Source organism: Podarcis vaucheri, assembly GCF_965113315.1.
Source record: "Podarcis vaucheri genome assembly, chromosome: 9".
NCBI lineage: Eukaryota > Metazoa > Chordata > Lepidosauria > Squamata > Lacertidae > Podarcis > Podarcis vaucheri.
In genome coordinates this window covers 2615599-2634752 of record NC_138767.1, presented here as the reverse complement: position 1 = coordinate 2634752, position 19154 = coordinate 2615599, and the positions used below count along the sequence as shown (strand labels likewise).

Below are 19154 nucleotides of genomic sequence, written 5' to 3'. Positions count from 1 at the left end.
TTGGGGGGGCCTTTGGAACTCAAGGCTGCCAATGGCTGCTGAGCTCTGTCTCACTCCATCTGCATAAACGGCACTGAGGATGCAGGAAGTCTTAGCTAGAAATGCTATCTTTCCCCCTGATTTTCCGAAAGCTGAGCATTACACCTTGTTCCCATTTCCTAATGCATCTCATATTGTTAACTGTCATCTGTTCTGCCTCTAGATTTGAACCAACGAAGCCTGTGCACATTGCGATGTAAGGAACTGATATTAAAGATAGGGATCTCAGATAAGAAGCAAAAGGAATTGCCGGGGGGGGGGGGTGAGCCTTAACTTCCCAGGAGGACAGAAAAAGATCTGAAAGTAAAATCAAGATACTGTGTCCCGAGGAAGGGAAAGGGGGGTCCTTTCTCAGGGCGAAGCATTTTGGGAGAGGGGGCCTGAGCCCTCCATGACTTTTCCAGGATGACTGGACATCCTCTTTCTGAATGATTCAAGCGTCTGGAACGACTCGAAAAACCCAGCATTCTGTCCTCCTTTGCAAGGGCCCAACCCACATACTAATCTTGCCCCTGCCTAAAATTTGTTTATTGGTGTGTGCTTTTCTTTTTGTAAATTTACCAAAGAATAATAATAGTTTTTAAAAAGTCAGGATTACAGTGGGACCTCTGGTTACGAACTTAATTCGTTCCAGAGATCTGTTCTCAAGTCGAAACCATTCTTATCCTGAGGCGCGCTTTCGCTAATGGCGCCTCCTGCTGTGCGTGAGCCTCTGGCGTGCGACGTCTCCTCGAATCCTGGGGCAAAATTCGCAACTACTTCTGGGTTAGCAGAGCTCGTAACCCAAAGCATGCGTAACCAGAAGCGTTTGTAACCAGAGATACCACTGTAAGGGGTTTTCTCAGGGCAGTGGAGGGTTATGTGTGTGGTGAGCCATTGGTGGGACTCAGCTCGCCCTTCATCTGATAGGGAATAATAATAATAATAATAATAATAATAATAATAATAATTTATACCTTGCCTATCTGGCTGGGTTTCCCCAGCCACTCTGGGTGGCTCCCAACAGAATATCAATAATAAAAAGTGACAACATCAGTCATAAAAAACTTCCCTGAACAGGGCTGCCTTCAGATGTCTTCTGAAAGTCAGAGAGTTGTTATTTCCTTGACATCTGATGGGAGGGCGTTCCACAGGGCGGGCGCCACCACCGAGAAGGCCTCTGCTCTGCAGCTGGAGGGGAATGGGGGTGTTGAAGGGGATCAGTTGGAGGGAGGGAGAAAGGTCCCTATGGTCATACCTCATGCTGAGTCCTTTTCAGGTCCCGTCTTTTCAAGTTGTGCCCCCCGGCAACCTGGAAGTACCGGAACGGTTACTTCCGGGTTTTGCCACTCATGCATGTGCAGAAGTGTTAAATCATGCCGCACGCACAGACGCGGTGCTTCTGGATGCGAACGCTTCGAGTTGCGGACGTGCCTTCGGGATGGATTGCATCCCCAACTCGAGGTTCCACTGTACAGTGGTACCTCTGGTTGTGAACGGGATCCGTTCTGGAGGCCCGTTCGCAACATGAAAAGAAACGCAACCCACAGTGGCGCGTCTGCACACGGGCAGGTTGTGATCCGCCACTTCTGTGTGTCTGCGCATGCGCGGGCGGCACAACCCAGAAGTAACCCTTTCCAGTACTTCCAGGTCACGGCGGGAGGTACCTGAAAGAACATAATATGAAGCAGATGTAACATGAGGTATGACTGTATTTTTATCTGAGGAATGTTGGAGGGTATGCCAGGGAATAAGAACAAGAACATAAGAAGGGTCTTGCTGGATCAACATCCTGTTCTCACAGTGTCCAACCAGATGCCCATTATGGAAGACCTGAAGGCAGGATCCGAGCACCAATGCTCTCCAGTGTGGCCAGTGTGGTGTAGTGGTTGAGAGCAGTGGACTCGTAATCTGGAGAACCGGGTTCGAGTCTCCGCTCCTCCACATGCAGCTGCTGGGTGACCTTGGGCCACTCACACTTCTCTGAAGTCTCTCAGCCCCACTCACCTCACAGAGTGTTTGTTGTGGGGGGAGGAAGGGAAAGGAGAATGTGAGCCGCTTTGAGACTCCTTCGGGTAGTGATAAAGCGGGATATCAAATCCAAACTCTTCTTCTTCTTCTTCTCCGCCCCCGTGGCTTAAAGCAACTGGGATTCAGAAGCAGTGCTGCTTTCTGGATTTGTTTTGTTTTTCAAAAATCCCCTAAGTGTAAAACCTGTTTTGCAAAAGCACCTTGAACTGTAAACCAAGGTAGTACGAACATTAAGCTTGTCCAAGAAGTATTGCTCCTCAAGAACAAATTTGTCTTGAACATAAATAGGTATGTAACCATCGAAAAACCATCATTTGAATTTTGGCAGAGAACCCCTTTTCTGTTCCTTTTCATATCTTAAGTCTAGGTTCCAGCTAAAGCAAATTTGTTTCAGGTTTTTTTTAATGTATCTGAGGTTTCCGTCAAAACCACTGCCTTTGTATATGCTAAAAGGCTGCATTTTTACTCAAGCTCAAATATAAACCTGTAAGTTGTATGTTGGTTTGATTAAATTAGTTATCCAACTATGTAAAACTTTAAAAAAGAAAAAAGAAGAAGCAGTGCTGCTGCCAGCTGTAGAGGGAGAGCCATCGAGACCCCTCTCCCCTTCCATGAATTTGTCTAATCCTCTTCTAAAGCCATCCAAGTTGGGTGGTCATCCCTGACCCTTGTGGGATGGAGAGCAGGAACACAGACCAGTTTAGCATTCCCAGCTCACGGGCGGCTGGCATCCTAACAGCCATGGTCTGCTCTGAAGAAGAACCCCAGCAACGAGTCCCCATTCCCACCCATCCGTAACTCCTTTAGAAAAATTCAGCTTTGGAATGACACATTCCCAGACCCGGGCCCCATCCGAGGAAGAGGGGAGGCCGAGGGTGGCGGCAGAACACGGAGAGGAAAGTGGACTCTTTTGGAAAGCTTACAAGAAAAACCCTCCAGCTGTTCTGAGGTTTACGTCCATTTGATCTCGGAAAAGTCAAACGGGGTGGGAGGGAGGGAGCCCCACGCATTGTTAGAAAGGAAGTCCTGCTACATGCCAAAGGCATTAAGGGGACTTTTTTGGGGGGGAGGGGGGGTCCCTGCCAGAAGCGGAAGAAGAGGGAAACGCTCTCCAGAAGAATCTCAGGGAACTTTCAAGAGTCAGGCAGCAGCAAGCAGCTTCTCTTTCTCTCTTTCACGCTCTTCTCTTCTCTTCTCTTCTCCTCTCCTCTCCTCTCCTCTCCTCTCCTCTCCTCTCCTCTCCCCTTCCCTTCCCTTCCCTTCCCTTCCCTTCCCTTCTCTTTTCTTTTCTTCTCTTCTCTCATGGATTAAATTGGACCCCAACTATGTCTCATCCTTTTCTACCTACAGGTTGTTAGAGTGCTGGATGAGGAGGCCAGGGTCCCAATCCCCCCAATCAGTCATGAAGCCTGCTTTGGGGCTCTCACAGTTTCTCAGCTTCATCTACATTGCAGGGTTATTGCGAGGACAAAGATGGAGAGGAGGAAAACCACTTAGAGCTCCCTGGGCGGGGGGGCGGGGTGGCAGGATATACATGTTTCAATAAATGACAGTAAAACCCTCCTTTTCCAGTTTTTGATTGGGTTCCTCATCTGTGGCCCTTGGGTGATTCTTGGGACCCCATTATATGGATTGCACCAACATGTTGGGTCCCGCCCCCGCGATCATCTTCAAGCTCCTCCTCCCCCATTTAGAAAAACCAACTCACATTATATTTGTGGAAAATATTGCAAGAAGAACCACCATAGAAATAATAATTTAATAATAATAATCATTTATTATTTATACACCACTCATCTGGCTGGATTTTCCCAGCCACTCTGGGTGGCTCCCAACAGAATAATAATAATAATAATAATAATAATAATAATAATAATAATAAGATAAAAAAAATCAAACATTGAAAACTTCCCTAAACAGGGCTGCCTTCAGATGTCTTCTGAAAGTCAGGTGGTTGTTTATTTCCTTAACATCTGATGGGAGGGCATTCCACAGGGCGGGCACCACCACCGAGAAGGCCCTCTGCCTGGTTCCCTGCAACCCTTGGAACTGGACCTCAGTGTCCAGGTAGAACGATGGGGGTGGAGATGCTCCTTCAGGTATACTGGGCCAAGGCTATTTAGGGCTTTAAAGGTCAGCACCAACACTTTGAATTGTGCTCGGAAACGTACTGGGAGCCAATATAGCTCTTTAATATGGTCTCAGCGGCCACTCCCAGTCACCAGTCTAGCTGCCGCATTCTGGATTAGTTGTAGTTTCCGGGTCACCTTCAAAGGTAGCCCCACGTAGAGTGCATTGCAGTAGTCGAAGCCGGAGATAACTAGAGCATGCACCACTCTGGCGAGACAGTCTGCGGGCAGATAGGGTCTCATCCTGCGTACCAGATGGAGTTGATAAACAGCTGCTCTGGACACAAAATTGACCTGCGCCTCCATGGAGAGCTGTGAATCCAGAATGACTCCCAGGCTGCGCACCTGGTCCTTCAGGGGGCACAGTTACCCCAGTCAGGAACAGGAAGTCCTCCACACCCACCCACCTCCTGCCCCCCGAAAACAGTACTTCTGTCTTGTCAGGATTCAGCCTCAATCTGTTAGCCCCATCCATCCTCCAACCGCTTTCAGACACTCACACAGGACCTTCACCGCCTTCACTGGTTCTGATTTGAAAGAGAGGTAGAGCTGGGTATCATCTGCATACTGATGAACACCCAGCCCAAACCCCCTGATGATCTCTCCCAGCGGCTTCATATCATGGGAAAAAAAATCTCTTTCTGCACTTTGCAGAATGCCCTATTCTGTCTTCCCCCAGGGCCCTTCCACAGGGCGCTGCCCCCCCCCCCACATTAAGGGGCCCGCAAGATGTCTCTCTCTGAGTTGCAGGTGTCCCACCCCAGGTGGGAAATGGGGAGCCCCAGCTCTGCGCTCGACCTCCTTCTCGCCCTGGCATGCGCCCTCGCTCGTCCCAGCCCCCTCCCGGCTCCCGGGCAGGGGCTGGGGTGTGCAGAGGGCTCTCAGTGGTGGCAGGGGATGTCGGCCCCCTCAATATTGGGGGAGCTTGGCCCCCTGCCTCAAAATATAGAGGGGGCTGAAGCGCCTTGTGCCCCTATACCCGGCGCCCCTTGCCTTCCTTTCGCCTCTGTCTTTCCACGTCCTTAAAGCTGTTTCTATATTGCATGTGTAGGTCCCCAGGCCATCCCTCAAATAACTTCACACAAAACACGTAATTTTAGTTTTGGTTTTTGGGCACTATTTTGGCCACAACTTTATTAAAATACAAAATCAGTGAGTGGTTGTTTAGACATTGGTTATGACTATCTGTTCCCCTGCCTGGGACAGAACTGACATCCCGAGGTCCGATCGGTAGCCAGTAGAAGAGAAAGTCAAACTTGGGGGTCATTTGAGCTAAGCGTCGGACCCACGCCCCGAAAGCTTGCCGGCCCGGTCCTATAACAAGGATTCCCATAACAGGGATTGGGCGGCCCTGGTCCCATAACAGGGATTGGACGAAATAATGGCAAGCCCCAGGATTCCTTTAACGGAATTCCCTTCAGCGCAATAGGAGGGGCAGGCCCAGCCTGACCCCTCCACCACCAGCATATTATAACCAATGCCTAACCGCAACCTTACAAGTTGTGACGAATTGCTGAGTAGCAGGCAAAAACCAAATGGCACAGCCAATCACCAAATGGCAAAATTCCTACTAGGCCCCTGCTCCAAAGCAGACGACCCCATGACAGGCAAAGCAAGGTCAACCGGAAAGAGGGCGGGCGGGCGGGCGGGCGGGTGATCCGATGCACTCTGCAAAGAGAAAGAGAAACCAGAGTGCACCAATATTTAAAGACTATGGTCCCACCCACCCAATTTGCAACAGACAATTTGCCCCCAGCAACCCGGTTACCCAATCATGATGCCAGGCAACAACTATTAACCTGCCTGGCAACAAGAGGCCTGGCCTGGTGGCCCACACCGCAACACGTGCTCTCATTTATTGGAGAACACGCTTTGTGAGGAGGGGGGGGGGACCGAGGAGTGTGTCCCCGTCCTCCCCCCCCCCGCCTGTTCCTGCAGTAACAAGGTGCAGGTGGGCTTTGCCGCGAAAGCTTTCAGCCTGGAAAATCTCCGCTGCAGACACATTAGCGGGCTTGACGCCGCTCAAGGGGGGGGGGCGGATCAAGTTTCCACATGTTTGGGCTGGGAGGAAGAGGCACGTTACAGGCGTGTTTTGTGTTCTACGGAAAGGGCTTTTAAAATATACGCTGGGCTTTTCTTCTGCGAAGCAGGAAAGGGGAGGAGGGGAGAGAAAGCGTGGAAGCTGCAAGATGCAGGGATGGCCTCCCTGAAACAAACCCGTAGCTCTGAATTCTCTGGCTGGCTTTAAGACCCGAAACCCAGGCAGCAGATATTTCAGTGCCAAAATCACCCCCTGCTAGATACTTGGATGCCTGAAGCAAAGGACACTAGACAACAGAAATTCACAAAACCATGCACGACATGGATATATGTGTTGGTGCTGACCTTTAAAGCCCTAAATGGCCTTGGTCCAGTATATCTGAAGGAGCGTCTCCACCCCCATCATTCTACCCAGACACCGGGGTCCATCTCCCAAGGGCCTTCTGGCGGTTCCCTCGCTGCGAGAAGCCAAGTTACAGGGAACCAGGCAGAGGGCCTTCTCGGTGGTGGCGCCCGCCCTGTGGAACGCCCTTCCACCAGATGTCAAAGAGAACAACAACTACCAGACTTTTAGAAGGCATCTGAAGGCAGCCCTGTTTAGGGAAGCTTTTAATCTTTGATGTATTATAGTATTTTAATATTTTTTGGGAAGCCGCCCAGAGTGGCTGGGGAAGCCCAGCCAGATGGGTGGGGTATAAATAAATTATTATGTGTATCTGAAGAAGTGTGCATGCACACGAAAGCTCATACCAAGAACTAACTTAGTTGGTCTTTAAGGTGCTACTGGAAGGAATTTTTTTATTTTAATAATAATAATAATAATAATAATAATAATAATAATAATTATTATTATTATTATTATTATTATTATTATTATTATTATTATTATGTCATAGAATCCTAGAAATGTAGAGCTGGAAGGGACCCTGAGGGTCATCCATTCCAACCCCCTGCAATGTAGGAATCACAGCTAATGCACCTCTGACTGACGGCCATCCAAACTCTGCTTAAAAACCTCCAATAGATCAAGGATAGAAAAAAAAGCTATTCTTCCTCGCTCACCATGCCAGAACTCGCAGAATCCAGTGAAGCTGAACACTGAAAGTTTCAGGGCAGATAAAGAAATGACTTCTTCATGCAGTGCATAGTTGAACTATGGAACTCACTCCCACTGGAGGCAGTCATGGCCACAGCCTTGAATGGCCTGGCCCATTTAGTCCAGCATCCTGTCTGCAGATGTTGAACAATCATAAACAGAAAAAGCTGTCCCCTGCCAAGTCAGATCTCCGGCCCATCCAGACTAGTGCTGCATGCCTTGACTGGCAGCATCTTTCGAAGATCACAGATGGAGCCAGTTCTCAGCGCTGGCACCAGTGTTCTTCTTTAGTGGCAGACACCAAGACCTGAACCCAGGACTTTCTGCTTTCAGAGAATTTTCTCTCCCCCTTCTTCCCCATGTGGTTTTAATAAATACTTGACATTTGCACAAATTTATTAGTTGCTAGCACTCCCTTTAATAGCGAGCACGGGTGGTGAGTTCCGATAGACACAGAGCCAAAACAGGGCCATTGATAAATGAGAGCGAGGGATTGGTGTGATTGGGGGATTCTACAGGTTTGCATGGGGGGGGGGCGACTTTCATAAGAAGCTAAGAGTGGGGGATGAGACAGAATAAGAAACATCCCAAGGTGGACCGAGCAAAATGTTGCATGATGGAATAGGAGGGAATTTGAAAACCAAGGCGTAAGAAAGGAATGCTCACTGGGAAGGAACGCCTGGCATCATAATCATCATCATCATTTATTCTTTGTATCCTGACCATCTGCCTGGGTTTCCCCAGCCACTCTGGGTGGCTTCCAACAAAGATTAAAAATACATCAAAATGTCACACATTACAAACTTCCCTGAACAGGGCTGCCTTCAGATGTCTTCTAAAAGTCAGGTAGTTGTTTATCTCGTTGACAGCTGATGGGAGGGCGTTCCACAGGGTGGGTGCCACTACCGAGAAGGCCCTCTGCCTGGTTCCCTGTAACGTGGCTTCTCACAGCGAGGGACCCGCCAGAAGGCCCTCGGAGCTGGACCTCAGTGTCCGGGCTGAACGATGGGGGTGGAGACACTCCTTCAGGTATACAGGACCGAGGCCATTTAGGGCTTTAAAGGTCAGCACCAACACTTTGAATTGTGCTCAGAAATGTACTGGGAGCCAGTGTAGGTCTTTCAAGACTGGTGTTGCCGCATTCTGGATTAGTTGTGGTTTCCGGGTCACCTTCAAAGGTAGCCCCACATAGAGCGCATGGCAGTAGTCCAAGCAGGAGATAATACACCACTCTAGCAAGACAGTCTGCGGGCAGGTAGGGTCTCATCCTGCATACCAGATGGAGCTGGGAGACAGCTGCCCTGGACACAGAATTGACCTGCACCTCCATGGACACCTGTGAGTCCAAAATGACTCCCAGGTTGCGCACCTGGTCCTTCAGGGGCAAGTTACCCTATTCAGGACCAAGGAGCCCCCCACCTGCCCCCCGTCCCCCCAAAACACTTCTTCTGTCTTGTCAGGATTCAAGCTCAATCTGTTAGCCGTCATCCATCCTCCAACCCTCTCCAGACACTCACACAGGACCTTCACCGCCTTCACTGGTTCTGATTTGAAAGAGAGGTAGAGCTGGGTGTTAATGTTGCGAGCCCCTCCAACTTGTGCTCGGGTTTTATATGTATGTAAATAAAACCATAAATCATAAACAGATAGGTAGCCGTGTTGGTCTGCCATAGTCAAAATAGGGTGGTGGGAGTCGTTAAGAGTCGTCAACAGGCTCATCTCAGCTATCTGCCAATCTCCCATTCCCACTACCCTTCTGAGTAATACCCCTCCCCACCCTCTCACTATATAGAAGGATCTGGCAACTTCTGTTTCAGTGTATCTGAAGAAGTGTGCATGCACACGAAAGCTCATACCAAGAACTAACTTAGTTGGTCTTTAAGGTGCTACTGGAAGGAATTTTTTTTATTATAAATCATAAAGACACTGCAGACTCCGCTGAGCTCCAATGCAAGGAAACCAAACCTTGGGTAAGTGTTGGGAACCCCTGGAGTCTCTTGCTAAGCAGAGATTGAGGTAGCATAAGGCTCTGAACACACTCCTGGAAACATATGTATGAGCAATATCCCATTGCCTTCCTAGGGGTGTTCCTTGAGCCTTTTGACGGAGAAGCAGGAGGAGGAATTCAGCTCTGCTGACCCACCTCTGGGCTGGAAGGGTCTCGCTGACCTCACATTCCTGGCTGCTGAGTTATGTCCTCTCACTGACAGTGGGTAAATATTTTCCCTGGCAGCCAACCCTCCCTTGCAAGCCTGGCTTGGGAATGTCCCCTCCCCCCTCAGACGTTGCTGGAGGAGTCTTGGTTGCCTCTAAGGAGATGGCAGCTGATAAAGGGGTGCCAAAGAGCACCACCCTCCTCCTGCAGGAGCCGCCCCCCAAAAAAAAATTCCAAATATTGTAATTAGGATTACAAATTGGTAAACAAATTTCTGTCACTGCAGATGGTGACAGCAGTCACAGAATTAAAAGACGCCTGCTTCTTGGGAGAAAAGCAATGACAAACCTAGACAGCATCTTAAAAAGCAGAGACATCACTTTGCCGACAAAGGTCCCTATAGTTCAAGCTATGGATTTCCCAGTAGTGATGTATGGAAGTGAGAGCTTGACCAGAAAGAAGGCTGATCGCCGAAGAATGGAGGCTTTTGAATTCTGGTGCTGGAGGAGACTCTTGAGAGTCCCATGGACTGCAAGAAGATCAAACCTCTCCATTCTGAAGGAAATCAGCCCTGAGTGCTCACTGGAAGGACAGATCCTGAAACTGAGGCTCCAAGACTTTGGCCACCTCATGAGAAGAGAAGACTCCCTGGAAAAGACCCTGATGTTGGGAAAGATGGAGGGCTTAAGGAGAAGGGGACGACAGAGGACGAGATGGTGGGACAGTGCTCTCGAAACTACCAGCATGAGTTTGACTAAACTGCGGGAAGCAGTGGAAGACAGGAGTGCCTGGCGTGCTCTGGTCCAGGGGGTCACGGAGAGTCGGACACGACTAAATGACTAAACAACAACAACAATATATATATGATGCTTTCAGTTCCAAAGTTCAGAATGCTCTCCTGGAAGAGAGAGTGCCTTAGATTCTGGAGATGCCTGTACAGAAAACACACCTTGCCCCTTATCAGAGAGGAATGCAAAGAGTTTCCAAGTGATGGTGGGGGAGAGAGAGAGAGAGTTTCATTCCTTCATTCTCCCTGCCAGCCTCCCTGCCCAGTGGAATGCAGTTTATAAATCATGGAGCTGTAGAATTGGAAGGTACCCAGAAAATTCATCTAGTCCAACCCCCTGGTTTGCAGGGGGGCAGCAGCCTTCCCCGATCTAGCACCCTCCAGGTGCGTTGGACTACAACTCCCGTGGGCACCCAGAGAGCACTGGCTTTCGGGAGGTTGATGCTTCCACTGGCACTTCCTCTCCTCTCCTGCCACTTGTGACTTCCTGCTCTGGTTCCTTCATATCACATGCCGCTGGTGGGGGGCTTGTAGGGGGGAGGCTGACTCAGCTGGCTTCACGTGCTGACCTTGCTGAAACCAGCAGCGGGTCGAAAGAGCTCCCAGTTCCTGCACGTGGGAAGCGTGAAGATCTGATAATCTGCTCAGTTTCTTTTCCTGATAATGCAACATCTACTTCCTCTGGAGGAAAGTGAAAGAATGCGCTGAGTCCAGCAAAGCGCAGAGACCAAAGACCTGAATGGCAGAAAAAATGGGTGGAACCTTGAGATCAGTTTTGGTTCTTTGACTATGGTTGCCAGACTTCCCCGTTTCCCGGGGACTGTCCCCGGATTTACAAACCTGTCCCCGGACAAAATCCGTCTCCGGAATATCCCCGGATTTCATTTAATGTCCCCGGATTTATATTTTAAGTGTTGTAGATTTATTAGTAGGGAATGAATGTTGCGTGATTGGTTCAATGGCACAAGACACATAATATGGTATCCAGTATACCTGAAGGAGCATCTCCACCTCCATTGTTCTGCCTGGACACTGAGGTCCAGCGCTGAGGGCCTTCTGGTTGTTCCCTCGCTGGGAGAAGCCAAGTTACAGGGAACCAGGCAGAGGGTCTTCTCGGCGCCCGCCCAGTGGAATGCCCTCCCACCAGATGTAAAAGAGAAGAACAACTACCAGACTTTTATAAGACATCTGAAGACAGCCCTGTTTAGGGAAGCTTTTAACGTTTGATGCATTATGGTACTTTAATATTTTGTTGAAAGCCGCCCAGAGTGGCTGGGGAAGCCCAGCCAGATGGGCTGGGTATAAATAATAAATTATTATTATTATTATTATTATTATTATTATTATTATTATTATTATTATTATATTATTATTATTATTATTATTATTATTATTATTATTATTATTATCCTGTGGTTTCCAGCAACTAGCATTGTGAAACACTGCTGCCTCCAACTGTTGTGGCAGAGCTCAGCCATCATGCCTAGTAGCAGGGGTTTTTTCCCAGGAGGAACTCAGTTCTGGCACCTCTCAGGTGGTTCTGGAGTCTCTTAAGTGGGTTCCATTGCCATTCTAAGAGAAAGAGGGAGGCGTTCATGGTGAGATCTGGCACCTCTTTTTCTTTTTAAAAAAAGATTGCACTGACTAGCCGCTAACCCCTCTACTCCTCCGTGAACTTAGACAATCCTCTTCCAAAGCTATCCAGGTTGGTGGCCAGCCCTGTGAGAAGGAATTCCTTTTTTTTTTTTAAAGAGAAGAATAATACTTTATTTAGAATTCAACAATAACAAAGGGGAAAAAACCACAGTAATTGTTACATCAATTCATTACAATTCACTGATTTTAACAATATATAAATAGTTTACACAACATCACTTTAGACTTACTGGAAGTTTTCATATTATACTTTTATCTCTTTATTCCTTCGTAACAAATCAAAAAGAGAAAGACCAAGAAAGGAGGCGCACCAAAAAAAAAAGAAAGAAAGAAAAGAGAAAAGGAAGAAGAAAAAGGGGAGGGAAACGGGGGGGGGAGAGAGAAAGAAGGGGGAAAGAAAAAAAGAAAAAAAATAAACACATTTGACTTCCAATTCGACTCACTGTATTATTATTTCTACTAGTTTTTCACACACAGTTCCAAATTATTGTATTGCCCTGTGGGAGGGAATTCCGTGGATTATGCACCACGTGGAGAAGCAGTGGTCTTCTGGGTTTTCGTAGGGGGGGGGGCTCTCCCGATCCTATTTGAAGATACCATCGGAGACTGAAGACCTGGGAAATTCTACATGCGGCAAAGATGCCCTGCCCTGGATAAAATCTTGATATGGAATTATGAAAACACTGATGAGAGATGAGAGGCAGGACTGTGATTTGGAAAATGCTTCGGAATTCAGACCGTAGGAAGTCGTAAAATTAAGATATAATTTGGGAGACAATTGGACTCTTTTTTATTTTAGTTTTTCATTTTTATTGGATTTGACATGTTAATTGGATGTTCTTATTGGAAAATTAATAAACGCTCTAACAAAAACAAAAAAATGTTCTGCCACTGCAACACTTGAGAAACTGAGGCAATGGGTTTTATTTCTGCATTACACTGTTAAAGGAAGTTCAAAGCAGGACAAGGAAAAGAACCCAAGGAATATATCAACAACAAAAACCAGCAACAGAAATTGATTTCAATACACCGTAAGCCTAGGGACACAGGCCCAAGCTTGGGAATACTAGCTGAGTGGGCCAGCGGTGTGACTTGCTATAAGCATCATATCTCTCAGCAGAATCTTCTGCAAAGCCATCAAGAGGATGGTGCTCTTGCCTTCATCTTTGAATGCTTCCCATTTGGTGGGTCTGCCGTGGGAAACAGGATGACCCTTTGGCCTGATGCAGCTGCAGGGTCCTTCTTATCTGGTCAACGAAGCCCCCGTAGAAGGGAGGATTATGTTTAATCTGTAACTTAAGTACATCCCTAACTCTCTCTGTGTGACAGCAGCCAGCTGAGAACAGCTTCTGCGGAATTGCATAACCCCAAAACTCCTAGTTTCCTTGCAGTTCCTTCTGTTGTTCCTCCCAGGGTTTGACTTGAGAAGCTGTTTATCATTCTTGCTGCTCTCTGGATCCTTTCCAACTTGTCACCCACATCCATCTTGAACTGCAGTGCCCAGCACTGAACCCAGAAGGCTGTTCCCTTCTTCTTCTTCCTCCTCCTCCTCCTACCTCCCTCCCAAGATGTCTCATCAGCGCTGAACGATGAGCATTTTAAGTGATTGGGCCCAGAATGAAAACAGCTGACACAATGGGGGACTTCCCAAAAAGGGGAGGCAGATAAAGCTGTTCCAGACCAGAAGTTCTGCATTCTCCTGGACCGCTTTGTCCTTGAGGTCCAGCATCCCGTTGAGAAGGCCAGAAGCAGCATCGCTCCATTGTGTGTGGCAGAGAGTTCCAAGGGACCGTGGAGATCTGTTGCAGGAGGAGCTGCTCTCTGGGAAAAGGCAAGGCAGACCCGTTTCAATCATGTTACTGGTTGTTGTTGTTGTTGTTGTTGTTGTGCTTATTTTGTACTTGGTAGCCACCTTGAGCATTACTGATTATTTGAGAGTATGCAGAGTTGGGAAAGGTTTGGAAAAGGCTATGAAGCAGCTCCGCTACGAAGGAAGATTGCAGCGTTTGGGACATTTTAGTTTAGAGGGAAACTGAGTAAGAGGTTACACGATGGAAGTTTAGAGAATTCTGCATGGCGTAGAGAAAGTGGATTGGGAAAAGCTTTTCTCCGTCTCATAACACTTGCAGACATCCAGTGAAACTGTGGAGTGGAAGATTTGGGACAGATAACACAAGAACAGGGCCTTTTCTGCAGTGGCTCCCCGTCTGTGGAATGCTCTCCCCAGGAAAGTTCGCCTGGCACCTTCATGATATACCTTTAGGTGCCAGGCAAAAGCGTTCCTCAGGAACCAGGCCTTGGGCTGACTGACATCCAATGCCCTTTTAAAATGTGCTGGGGAACGGGGAATTCTTGGGTTGTCTTTGTTTTTATTATGTTTTTTGTGTTTCTACATTGTGATTTTGTGTTGTAAGCACCCTCTCTGAGAGCTGTGGGTAAAGGGCAGCATACAAATCACCATCACCATCATCACAACAACTTATTCATGCAGCACAGAGTTGAATTATGGCACTTGCTCCCACAAAGGCACGTCAACCCCATGGGGCTGAGGCCTCTACAACCCACCCCCAATATCTGCTGGGACAGGGCTAAGCCCCCCACCAATCTTTTTTATATACAGAGAAAATCTTTATTAATTTTCACATAGACAAATGTACGTAACATATAATACAAAAGACGATACAAATGGAAAAAGAGTAAGAAAAGACAGAAAAACAAACATAAACAAATGCAATATATTACACTTACATAACAAATTAAAATAGTAACTTCCAATAATTCTCATTATACTACTTATATTATCTGTATTCCTTGCAGAGATTCGTATTATTTTATTTTGTATATAGATATATAAAATCCACTATTATATTTTAGATAATTCTTGGTTAACAGTATCACTCTATTTCTGCAAGCATCTTATTGTTTGTACTGTACATTTTCAAGTATTCTTTAAATATTTTCCATTCCCTAAATACCTTTTGGTTTGACATTCCTCTAATTTTTCCAGTCGATTTTGCTAGTTGCAGGTATTCTATCGTAATAATTTGCCACTCTGTAATCGTTGATAAGATTTCATTTTTTTTCCAATTTCTTGCCACTATTATTCTGGCACCAACTTTGGAGAGGCCTGGCGGAATGTCGCCCTGGGCTGCACTACATTGGGAGACGTGACCTCACCCCCCAGCGCCATGTTGGGCTCAACTCAGCGCCTGTGCTCCCATAGGGGGCAGGGGCAGCCCCCAACATGGATGGCTTTAAAAGAGGATTAGACAATTTAATGAGGAGAGGGCTATCCATGGTTACTAGCCAGGATCCCTATGCGCTGCCTCCATGGTTGGTGGTAGTGAATGCCAGTGGCTGGAAACACCGGGATGAGAGAGTTGCTCTTGCGTTCGAATCCTGCTTGCAGGCTTCCCCCAGAATAGAATAGAATTTGTTATTTATACCCCGCCCATCTGGCTGGGATTCCCCAGCCACTCTGGGCGGCTTCCAACAGAGTATTAAAATGCAGTAGCCTGTTAAACATTAAAAGCTTCCCTAAAGAGGGCTGCCTTCAGATGTCTTCTAAAAGTCTGGTAGTTGTTGTTCTCTTTGACATCTGGTGGGAGGGCGTTCCACAGGGTGGGTGCCACCACTGAGAAGGCCCTCTGCCTGGTTCCCTGTAACTTGGCTTCTCACAGGGAGGGAACCGCCAGAAGGCCCTCAGCACTGGACCTCAGTGTCCGGGCTGAACGATGGGGGTGGAGACGCTCCTTCAGGTCTACTGGGCCTTTGAGGCCATTTAGGGCTTTCAAGGTCAGCACCAACACTTTGAATTGTGCTTGGAAACATACTGAGAGCCAATGTAGGTATTTCAGGACCGGTGTTATGTGGGCTCAGCGGCCACTCCCAGTCACCAGTCTAGCTGCCGCATTCTGGATTAGTTGCAGTTTCCGGGTCAGCTTCAAAGGTAGCCCCATGTAGAGCGCATTGCAGTAGTCCAAGCGGGAGATAACTAGCGCATGCACCACTCTGGCAAGACAGTCTGCAGGCAGGAAGGGTCTCAGCTTGCGTACCAGGTGGAGCTGGTAGACAGCTGTCCTGGACACAGAATTGACCTGCCCCTCCATGGAGAGCTGTGAGTCCAAAATGACTCCCAGGCTGCACGCCTCTCTCTCCCTCCCTCCCTCTCTCACAGAGAGAGAGAGAGAGAGAGAGAGAGAGAGAGAGAGCCATGTCAATCTATTCGGCTCAATCAAAGCTTGTTATGTTCCATCAGATGCTACAAAATTCCCAAGTGGAAATGGAAAAACATTTAAAAGCTTGAATGATGGATAGGCAAGGAGGACTTGATCCCATATCACCCACATCCCATTTTCCTCCCACGAGATCACAAAGCAGCCTTTTGGACTCACTGAAGTAGGTTGGGCTGAGAGAGAGTGCAACAAGGCCACTTGGTGCTTCAAAACAAAGCAGGGAGACTCATGAAGGTCTCCCTCTGGTCCATGTCCAACACTTTCCACTTCTATCCTTCTGAAGGGGGGAGAAAATCCAGACACACAGAGAGAAACCAGTTTTCAGTGTTCTGGATTAGGGTACCTGGGGGAGAAGTTATTGTTACACACCGCCCCTGGCAGCAAGCACTATTTTTCACTTTAAAATACAGCATTAAAGGTAAAGGGACCCCTGACCATTAGTTCCAGTTGTGGCCAACTCTGGGGTTGCGGCGCTCATCTCGCTTTATTGGCCAAGGGAGCTGGCATACAGCTTCCGGGTCATGTGGCCAGCATGACTAAGCCACTTCTGGCAAAGCAGAGCAGCACACGGAAACACCGTTTACCTTCCCGCCAGAGTGGTACCTATTTATCTACTTGCACTTTGACGTGCTTTTGAACTGCTAGGTTGACAGAGCAGGGACCGAGCAACGGGAGCTCATTCCGTCACGGGGATTTGAGCTGCCGACCTTCTGATTGGCAAGTCCTAGGCTCTGTGGTTTAACCCACAGTGCCACCCGCATCCCTAAAATACAGTATTAGAGAGCTTGTATTCTTTAGTGGTTAGTGGGTCAGGCTAGGACCTGGGAGATCAGGGTTCAAATCTCCACTCAACCACAAAGCTCACTGAGTGGCCAGGGATCAGACAGAGTTTCTTGGCCTAACTCACCTCACAGGCTTGTTGTGATGATAAAATGGGATGGAAGAGGGAGAGAACCATGAATGTGACTTTGAACTCCTTGTAGGAAAAGTGTGATATATTCTGCCAACAGAGATTTAGCAGGCACCTTCTGTTTTAAAACTGAAACGCCTGCTGATTTTTTTTTCTATTCCGACAGCCAATTAAGAATACATCTTTCCATAATGGTTAACTGAGGTGCATTTTTAACTTTAACTATATATATATATATATATATATATATATATATATATATATATATATATGCAGGTTTTGGTGTCTTCGGGTGTCTTCCCGTGTAAGAGTCGGGGTGTCTGTGCGACGTTTCGACGAGGTCTCACTCGTCATCTTCAGGCTGGTGCTTTCGGCTTCTTGTTAAGAAGCCGAAAGCACCAGCCTGAAGATGACGAGTGAGACCTCGTCGAAACGTCGCACAGACACCCCGACTCTTACACGGGAAGACACCCGAAGACACCAAAACCTGCATTCCTGTACCCGTGAAAATCTACGAAAGCATATATATATATATATATATATATTGAATGGTTTTATGCATTTCACCTTGATTTTAAAAAATGAAATAACTACTTTTAAATAAATAAGTAATAAACACATGTCAGAATAAATAAATCCATTTGAACAACATCAAAAACTCTCCTGAAATGTGAACCCTGATTTCCCAGTGTAGGGCTTCAGCAATAAAGATTATCGTATCGTATCGTATCTAGGCAGTGGTTTCAACTAGATGACTCTAGTCCAACACTACACTTCTAGGATTCCAACTGTTGCCACATAGCTCTGTTGGCTCCCACAGTGGCATATTAAAAAATAATGAATAACTGTTGACCTGGGCCTGACTAGCAGAAGTGCAAAACTATTCCCCCTCCTGTTACGGTTTTAGTGACGCACTACGGGCTGGGAAGGTCTATCAAAACCCAGCGACATCTGGGCATTTGCCTGAGCATCCCACTCAGACCTCCAAGTAGCAAGTGGACCTGGGCGTTTTTTCAGCCAGAACTTGCTGTACCTCTCAGGTGGGTGCCATTGCAATTATAAGAGAACAAGGGAGGCGTTCGTGGTGAGTTCCAGCACTTCTTTTTCTAGAAAAATAGCACTGGGGACATCTATCAGGGAGAAGAGGAAGGGGAGCGTTGCTCTCCATCTCCCGTTCGAAACGTCACTTCTGTTTCCTGAACTCAGCCCTTGGCAGCAGCTTCCAAATGAGTTTCGTTTCTTCCGATCAGCCTCACCCATCTGACCCCAGAGCCCAAGTTCCTCTGCTCGCAGCAACAGGGCCTGACCAAGGCATGCAGAGTGGGGCTGTCTCTGATGGGCTCTGAAATCCAAAATCTGGATTAATGGTTTCAGTTTCCTTTGAGCAACCAACAGCCAATGGCCATTAACATCTGCGCGCGTGTGTGCACACACACACACACGTGCCTTTTCCATGCAGAAGTCTATCTCTGGTCCTAAAAGGATTGACGCTGGAAGGCAATTGTCATTGTCCCATACAGAACAACGAAATTGAGAAATCTGCATAAGACATTCAAAAACCAACAAGCCTGCTATCCCAACCATCCCAACCTGGTTAGCCCCCTAAAAACTCTGATACCCCATCATTAAATACAATATACTCCCATAGAGACTCCTTACACTGCATTTAAAACCAAAATCACATTTGGATAGAAACTGTTTCTCAGGCGGCTAGTCCTAGTCTTTATAACCCTGGACCTTCTTCCAGAAGGCAGAAGCTGAAAGAGATCATTTCCGGGGTGCACACTGTTGTTGTTGTGTAGTCATTTAGTCGTGTCCGACTCTTCGTGACCCCCTGGACCAGAGCACGCCAGGCACTCCTGTCTTCCACTGCCTCCCGCAGTTAGCTGCTAGCTAGGTGGGTGAGCTGAGCTGGAAGAAGGCAGGAAGCTATAGACCCAGAGACCTGCTTGCTCCGTGCAGGATCCAAAGCTGTGACTAATGAAGAGGCAAGATATTTTAAGGTGTTGTTGCTGCAAGCCCCTCTGTCCTATGCTCAGGTTGCATATATAGACAGCCTCCAAGTGTCTCTATTTTCCAAGGACAGTTCCGGATTTA

At 47.5% G+C, this 19154-nt stretch overlaps 1 protein-coding gene across 1 annotated transcript in view; it reads left to right on the top strand.

The window, feature by feature from the left end:
* Nucleotides 1–13492: 13492 nt before the first annotated feature.
* The window catches only part of SIGLEC1 (sialic acid binding Ig like lectin 1), a 53329-nt gene continuing 47667 nt past the window's right edge, over nucleotides 13493–19154 (top strand). The window contains exon 1 of the mRNA XM_082236260.1: nucleotides 13493–13743. The gene's annotated coding sequence lies outside the window, so the exon portion shown is untranslated. The remainder of the gene's footprint in view (nucleotides 13744–19154) is intronic.